At 33.0% G+C, this 9,362-nt stretch overlaps 1 pseudogene; it reads right to left on the reverse strand.

The window, feature by feature from the left end:
* Positions 1 to 256: 256 nt before the first annotated feature.
* LOC104872767 lies at positions 257 to 6,890 on the reverse strand (annotated as a pseudogene).
* Between the last annotated feature and the right edge of the window lie 2,472 nt (positions 6,891 to 9,362).

Genomic DNA, 9,362 nt, shown 5'->3' on the forward strand with positions numbered 1-9,362 from the left:
ACTAATTGACAAGTTATCTTTCCATTTTCTTAAAACTTTCTGTGACAAATAGATTCATTTATGTCTTTTAAAATGTGTTGGCTGAGGTTAAATGCTAGTTGTATGATTATACGTGATTTTTCATTTTTTATGATTTTTTATTATAGGAAAATAATTTGATTATTTCCAACCTTTCTAACAGAATTATAAAATTAATGTATGTAGAGAAAAGAAATTCATGTGGATGTATTGCTTTCTTTTGGCATTTATTTAAATTTTATAGCTTTGATTCAGCATGAATGGCAATAAAGGGGTCTTCAGCAGAGTTACTAATAGAAAAATGAGCCGTGCCATCAGCAGCAACTTGGACTTTAATTCCTGTGCAGTTGCCATCAACTTTATCTCCAGAAATGACATCACAATATGTGCCAGCAGGTAGACCAGTTTGCAAAGTTGATGACAGTGCCCTGTAAAATACAATTTCTTATTTAACTTAATTCCACTCAAATATAAGAGAGAGAGAACTTTGTGCCATAGAACCCTCTTAGTCAAGATTTCAAAAGAAGAAAGCTCAGTCTCCAGTGTATGTTAATAACTTTCTTAGGATCAAATGTGATCCTATGGAAGACCTAACAATTCCTTGGTCTGTGGTGACTGTTACTAATGAAAGCAGGCTGAAAATATCAGGAAATATGTTCATAAATTGACACCACTTGAAAAAAGTATTATGGCAAACATATTATATTTGCCTTGGTTTAAGCTTAATAAACACTAAGGATTTAATAAGATTATTTCTTCAAGCATAGCTTTTTTTTCTCCTAAAGATGAAAATGAATCTGTCTGTGATGGAAGAATAATCTAGCAGTTTTTAAAAGAACATACTTTGGAATAGAAATCTGTCTTGTAGAAATCTATTTTGTTGCTCTCATTTAGGGAAGAATAAATAAAAAAATAATCATGGGATTTTTCTATAAAAATGAGATATATACATGGTTTATTATTCATGATTCTAAATAAAATATAAATTAGTGTGAAAAATGCTAAACACAATTAGAAATTGGCCTCAGACAGAGGTATATAAACAACTTGCAAAGAGTTCACCTGATTCATTGTTATACATGAGAGAATCACTAGAATAGAAAAAGAGAATTATCACAAAGGAAGAGCCAAAGTTGGGAAATTTTATAACCCATACTGATATATATTCTGAGAAAAATCATTGCCATTAAGGTACATTTGGTTTTTTTTATACATTCTTGAAAATTTATCATTTGTGTCACAGAGACAAAAATAAAGTAAAAATATAGACCAGAAGGGCATATAGAGGAATAGCTGAGATATAGACTTAGGCAGAAAGTGACATTCCAGGATGAGACTCCATTGAGAAGCTCATGATGCTGCACAGAGCACGCGAAGAACTCTACCTGAAACAGAAAGCCTTGTAAAATACTGGAACCAAATAAGAGTCACCATCATTTTTCTTCTGTGCTATTCTCATGTTTATGTTTTCTTTAAACACAGGGTTAAAGATGTTTGATTTATAAAAAAAAAGTAAACAAGAAAATGAAAGAATAACTGAGAACATAATAGAATTAAATATTAATTTTAATTGACATCTACTCACCAGTCATCATTGTTAAAGACAATGAATCCTCTGTTTCCTCTTCCAAAAGCTACTTGGTTGCTTCCATTATCCCACCAGTTGGAGAAAGGCTGGCCATCAGCTACATTTCGGAAGGCAACCATGTTCCTAAAAGCACAAACTCATATAAAATGCTCATACATTTTGTCTTCATAATTTAAAATAACTTTTTTTAGCATTAGAAAATGCCTCTCAATAAATACCCCCACCTTATTTGACGCCAGCGATGTTCGCAGACCCAGCCATTGCCACAAGTGGTGTCTGCATTGATAGTGACTTCCTTAATCACTCTGTTATTATTTGGTGGCCCAATCCAGTCATTAGCGTCCTAAATTATGATAAAAAAGGTCTTACATATTTTAAGTACTTACACTTTCATCTTCCTTCTCCTTTATACTGAACCCAATCCATGCTAGTGCTTATGTAGCTGCAATATCTTTATTTAGAATCCAACATTTTCCATATGTTCATAGATCTTTACTGATCTTTATCATGCCTATAAACTCCTTTTCCATAATGCCATATTTAAAGCAAAAGTAATCAAGTTTTATGGTATATATATACCAATAGCTTAATATCACTACTCTATATAATTGAAACAGCAAGAGCCTCAGTGAGAAAAAAATGTAGTATTACAATACAGCCTTCTATACTAAATTTAAAAAATAAACCAACATCCATAAGATTTCTCTATCTCATTTTTATTGTCTATAAAATAGAGATATTACTTGGCCACTACTCAAATGAAATACTAAATCTGAAATTGCTTTAAATACAATAACTGTGAAATTAGTATGTCCATATTAAAGAACATTTTGAATAAATACACTCAGCTGCATATTTCAATCTGTATGTGAAACTGAATAAATTTTTGATATTGTATTTGCTTTCTGACTGCCATCATATTTAAGAATATTTATCCTTAAATTTGGGTTAATCTAACAGATGAATCAGTTTAAATCAAATCATATAATTAACAATATACATTTAAACACATACTTGATGAATAAATATCAAATGTAATTCCCTTATATGAGAAAGTTAAAAACTTTTCTTTAATCGAAAAAGAGATATTTTGCACAACCCCAAAACTTACATTTCCATTCTGAACATTTCGGTCCCAACGGTAGCTTGACATTACTCGTGTAAATCCATAAGGATGAACAAGCATAAATCCCACAGCCATTTTATACATTCTGAAAACCACAAAATAATATAGGAATAAATATATTTTTTTGCCATTGTTAAATGGTAGATAGAAAATGTGGGGAACATTATTTAGCACCTAGCATCCCAGAATGTAAGAACAGAGGCTCCTCCAGCTCCGTGACCTCGCTGATTGTCATGGTTATCCACAAAGACAAGTGCTCTGTCCGAAGGCACAAAGTCCCAGCCTTCTCCCCAGTTCCTGTATTAAAAATAGTTTGTGCACGTTTTGTATATACATGTACATATATATTATTTTATAATTGTCTTAGATTATCTAAACTGTATATTCCTTTCTACAAGGCATCTTCAGTTAAATTTTCTAATGAAATGGTTTTTCCTTAAGATTTTATATTCTATTTAGAACTGCAGGATTCAGGATATTGTACCTCACTATAGAACATAACAAAGTGGGTTGCAGTCAGACTTCAATGCTATATTGTTGTAGTATAAATATTTTAATATTTGAAATTAATTGACATTATACTTGTAAATTCCAGATTATGGACACATTATAGGCACTCAATATACATTAAATTCATTTTACTAAACAACTGAGTTGACCTGTTAAAAGAAAAAAATGGTGAAACCTGGAATACTCATATATAATATAGCACATAATTTATCGATGATCTGTTCAGTTTTTAGAATCTGTGGATCAATGTAAATAACAGAGATTGTTAGTGAGATAGATGAAGCCTAATACTTATTAATAATAAAAATCATAACTATTCAAACAACTTTTATGAAGATTTACTCATACTGAATAATAAGCCAGATAGATATACAAAATTCCAATAACAAATAACATTTTACTGACTGTAAGTAAGACATCTTCTCTCCACTCCACTTGTGAATAACTGTGCCCAGTTTTGCACCGTACTTGAATTCTGTCACACGACCATTTTCAAAGTATTCTTTACTTGTAATTGCTTCACCACCCAGATCAATTACCTAGTAGAAATAAAGGGGAAATGATTTTTAACGTAAGAATTTTAACATTGCATTAAAATACCTTAAAGCTAGTTGTGTTACTTGAAACACAACAAAACAATTTTCCTTCTTTCAAGTTTCTTTGCTGTGCTAAGTACTTGCTACAATATTGAAAAAAACCTTAATTACAAGGTGACATATTATCCTGTAAAAAATGCTGACCTCATTTATTTTTCCATATGCATAACAAAAACAAGAGCTCACAACCACATATCATTTATTATTTGACTGACAGCATTTCTCAGTGCTTGGTAATTGTTAATTTATTTAATTTCTAAAGAAATAAAATCATAGCACTTTTCTGTACATTAGAAAAAGGCTATTCAGTTTCCACAAAATATTATACAGTTTAAAGGTGTAGAACTAAGTTTTAAACAGCTTGTGATCATGTAGCCAAGATCCAAAGTAATATTTGTTTGAGGCAACAAGAGCTGTAGAATTTTTTTATCTTCATTTGATCTCTAAAGAGATGGTAAATGGCATAGTTAAGGTTTTAGGCTAAAGAATATTTTTACATCTCCACACAGCCTACTTAGATAAAGAATTATATGTGCTATCTTTAATAAATGCAAAAGAATACTACTCTGTGAATAACCCATTACCTTGCAGAAATCATGTTTTATTAATCTTCTATTCATTCTGTAATAAACAAAACGCTATCATATTATATGCATACACCTTTACTGATGTACCTCCTGGAAAATGAAAGGTCGACTTCCTTCGGAGAACCATTCTGTGTTCAAATTATGCAGTTTATCCAAAATAGCCTTGATGTCTCCAGGCCACACGTGCTTAGCAGCATCAAGTCTGAATCCTGCTACACCAATGTCGATGAGATGGTTCAGGTAGTCAGCAATCTTGCTACGGACATAGTCATTCCCAAGTGCAAGATCAAGAAGACCAGAGAGACGACAGTCTCTGACCTGTTGAGGTAAATTTTTTGACTGATTCATAAAACATCATCTCTCACCCAAGAATCCATTTGATTATTCAGTTTTGTACTTATACATCAATAGACATTACATAATGTGCTCTCTGGAAGGGCACTGGGGATGTCGATGTTTTACTGTGAACATACATTTGAAATGACTTCTAGTTAAAAATAGAGTGTAGGAAATAAAGTAGATGAACTCTTTTTATAGGGATTTTTTTTTTGTTATCTCTCACTGTCTCTCTTTTTTTGTTCTTTTTTGGTGTGTGTGGGAGGCTGAACAAACCCACATTGTTCAGAAGCGCCGATAAGTGTTCTATCACTTTAGAATACAACCAGTCTAACGCCTAGAGGAAAATATTTGAATTTTGTTTTCTTATATTTAAACAGGTAAGGCTAGTAAGTGGTTTTCTTAAGGAATCTAAACCAGCGTCATCCTGACATCTAATAATGCACATGTCAGTAATTAAACTCCTTCATAGTTCTTGGTTCAGTTAATTATTTTTTTTAAAAATTACCTGAGCAGCATCCTTGTAGGACTCAATGCTTCCACTTCCACTTTTACATTTTCCATCATTAAAATCCCAAGCAGAATATGGAACGGCTGAAAACTCCCTGTTGTGAGAATTGTACTAACTTCCACAGATACTGTTTGTTCCTGCACCGTTGCCTTCACCACACATGTGATTAATTACGGCATCCACGTAAATTCGGACCTGAAAAGCAAATTGACTCCTTCAGTCTGACTTCAGGAAGAAATCTTGACATTGCTGCATGTTACAAAAACCCAACTCTTTCTTCATAATTTCATAACCATAATTTCCTACAAGACCGAAATTAAGTGTAAAAGGACCCCGATGTGAAGGAAGAAAACCCTCTATTTTAGTCAATTGGTCAAATGAATACACGAATCATATACTAGGAGAACAAGAAATTCCCATAACTCTGAAGGAATAATGATGAAAAAAAAACTACATGGATTTAAGTATGAAATGAGCCTAGAAAAATTGTTATTTTTTGGCATTTCAGTTGGTCAAAATAAAATAAAAGCAGTTAATTCTTCCTCTCCTTTGGTATTTAGCAAGAGTAAAGAGCTACTTACTAAAAAAAAAGACGATGGAGAAAAAAAATCTAGGAATGAAAGTGGAGACACAAAACATAAAAAAGACAACAACTATTGTAACTGGAATCTCCAGTTCCTAAGCAGAATTATGTTGATAGGAGATATGTATAGTTCCAGGGGTAAAAACTCAATATTTTATGATTTAAGTAATTCTTAAACTATTAAATTGCCTTATCTTTATGTATTACTGGTACATGTACACAAAAATTTTCAATCTTTATGTAGAAGGCGACAGTGTAGTTTTCACTTAAAAAAGTAGGAAGAAATATTTTTAAAAAGTGCAATATTCCTATATTTCAGTTCAGAAAGAGCAAGGGTCGGGGAAAGAAGTTATCTTCCTGTGTAAAAATTTTAAAGAAAAATTGAATCCTCTTACCCCAACATTGTTACACCTCGTCACCATGCTTCTGAATTCATCTTCATTTCCAGATCTTGAGCATAATTTGTAGCTAAATGGTTGATATCTTTCCCACCAGGGTCTATAAGGGTTTGGTAATTATAATGTTTTCATTAGGTGGAGAAACCTGCAGATAAAACAATCTTAATGAGAATAAAACTATGCCTTATTTTATATCATTATGTTCTATACAAAGACACAGTCTAAAATTCTTCCTGGATCTGTACATAGGTACACTGCTTTACAACCACTTGAAAATAATAACTTCTCAGTGGAGATGTCCAATTGATGTCCTGAAGCAAAATAACAACTCTTCAGACAATCTAAATTTTTTTTTAAGAAAACTTTCATTTGTGTCAAATGTTGTTCTAAATCACTGATAAGGATTAATATACCATTTACTATAAGCTCCCTAAACTCTGCAGTACATGCTGTGGACAACACTTACCTGAACTCTTCCAAATCCCTTGGGACCTAAGTATCACTCTCATTCCACAGCAATGTCTGCCCAGCACCACTCGAACAGGTGCACAATGGATGTGCATCCCTTCTGTGTGTTCGGGGAATACTGAGTCCAGCACAGCCCCATGGCTGAGAGCAACAGAAGGAGCTTCATCTTGCTGTGAGGTTGTCAGGGTTCTTTCTAGTAACTATGTATAGTCCTGAGAAAGAGCACATCACATAAAGTAAATGCTAATGAATAAATAAAATAAATAAAGAATAATTTATGAACTATCTGGGGAAGATTAAGAATCATAAGGTTAACAGCTGAAAAAACTTCCCAAATCTCACAGCAAAATAATTGAAATGGTCATCTAGAATTTTTCTTATTTAAGGAAAATTAACCTTTAAAGACAACAAAGGACTCTTATCTAGAATATATAAAGAGCTCAAAAACAATCTTGTAGAATTCAGGAGTGAAGCTATCAGGACCTGGAATTTTTTTAGTTGGTCAACTTTTAATTATATTTTCAATTTCATTGATTAATATTGGGTCATTTAGAATTCTTAGGTTATCTTCTTTCAACTTTCGTAATTCCTAAGAATCTTGGAACCTGTCCATTTCTTCTGTATTTTCCATCTTTTTAGCATATAGGTTCTCAACATAGGTATTAATGATCCTCTGAATTTCTGCTGGGTCCATTGTAATTTTACTCTTTTCATTCCTAATTCCATAGATTTGGGCCTTTTCTTTCCCTTTTTTGATAAGATTGGCTAAGGATTTGTCAATTTTGTTTATTGTTCTAAGAACCAATTCTTGGCTTCATTGTTTTTTTGTTTGTTTGTTTGTTTGTTTTTGTTCTGTTAGTCTCCATTGCATTGATTTCTGGTCTGATCATTATAATTTCCTCCCTTGTATGAGCTTTGGGTTTGTCCTGCTCTTCTTTTCCTAGAAGCTTGAGGTGCAGCTTTGGGTTCTGTAACTGAGCTTGTTCTGTTTTCCTAATATGACTATTCACTTCTATGAATTTCCCTTGTAAGACTGCTTGCATTGTGTCACATAGAGTCTGATAGGTTTTATTCTCATTGTCATTTAATTGTAGAAACTGTCTGATTTCTTCTTTAATTTCCTCTGTGACCCATTGGTTATTCAGAAGTGTGTTGTTCCATTTCCATGTGTTTATGAAATTCTTGTCGTGGCTTTTGCTATTGATCTCCAATTTCATCACAATATGATCTGATAATATACAAGGGATAACTTCAATTCCTTTGCATTTACTTAAACATATTCTATGAGTGAGTATGTCATCTATTTTGGAGAGCAATCCATGTGCAGCTGAAAATAATGTATATTCTGATTTTGTCAGGTGGAACACTCTGTAAACATCTGTAAAGTTCATTTGTTCAAGAGTCAGGTTGAGTTGTAGAATTTCATTGTTTATTTTTGGTCTGTTTGATCTATCTGTGACACTGGGGTATTGCAGTCCCCCACTACTATTATATTAGTGCTTATTTAATTTTTTTATGTCTGCTAGTATTTGTTTTATATAGCTGGGCACCCTAATGTTTGGTGCATATATATTTATGATCCTCATCTCTTCTTTTTGGATTGTTCCCTTTACAAGGATGAAGTGCCCTCCTTTTCTCTCTTAATAAGTGTTGGTATGAAATCCACTTGATTTATTAAGATTATAGGTACCCCTGCTTTTGGGGGGCATCCTGTGGCATGGAATATAGTTTCACACCCTTTAGCTCTCAGTATATTCATTTCTTTTTTCATTAAGTCTGTTTCTTGTCTGCAGCAAATTGTTGGATCTTGCTTCTTGACCCATTCTGCTAGTCTATTTCTTTTGATTGGTGAATTGAGACCGTTAACATTGCTGTTTATAACTGATATGCATTGACTTGTCCTTGTCATGAGTTTTTCTTTTTATTGGCTTCTCCCTCTTTGCATTTAATTTCTTGCTGTGACTGATGCTCATTCTGCTGGGCTTCCTGGGGTTGTGATTCTTTTTGTCTTTTCCTAGGATATTATTTAAAATTTTTTGGAATGCTGATTTCGTGTGCCTGAAGATCCTAAGGTGCTTTTGTCAAGGAAGTATCTTATTTCTCCATCACTTTTGGAATATAGTTTTGCAGGGTACATCGAACTGAGTTGGAGGCTGTTTTTCTTTAGGATTTGAAATACATTTCTCTAAGCTCTTCTTGCTTTGAGGGTTTGTGTTGAGAAGTCTGCTGTGATTTGGATAGGCTTTCCTTTGTATGTGATTTGTTTCTTTTCTCTAACTGCTTGAAGAATTTTGTTTCTCTGTTGGGTTTCTGGAATTTTGACTATTATATGCCTATGTGTATATTGTCTTTTGATCATGGCTATTTGGAGTCCTGTAAGCCTCACTTATCTGTATGTCAAATTCTTTTCCCCTCTTTGGGATTTTTTCTGCCATTACTTCTGTGAACAGTTTTTCATGTCATCTTCACTATCTTCTCTTTCTTCATTGTGTCCAAACAGTCTTAAATTATTCTTCGTTGAATCTTTCCAGCAGCTGCTGGATTGATCTGTTGTGGTCCCTTACTATTATTAAGAGGCTTTTATTTTCCTGGTCACTAATTTCAATGCTATCTCCTATATTTGAAATTCTGTCCTTGCATT

The sequence above is a fragment of the Fukomys damarensis genome, unplaced genomic scaffold, assembly GCF_012274545.1.
Source record: "Fukomys damarensis isolate Sample0158 unplaced genomic scaffold, DMR_v1.0_HiC HiC_scaffold_33, whole genome shotgun sequence".
NCBI lineage: Eukaryota > Metazoa > Chordata > Mammalia > Rodentia > Bathyergidae > Fukomys > Fukomys damarensis.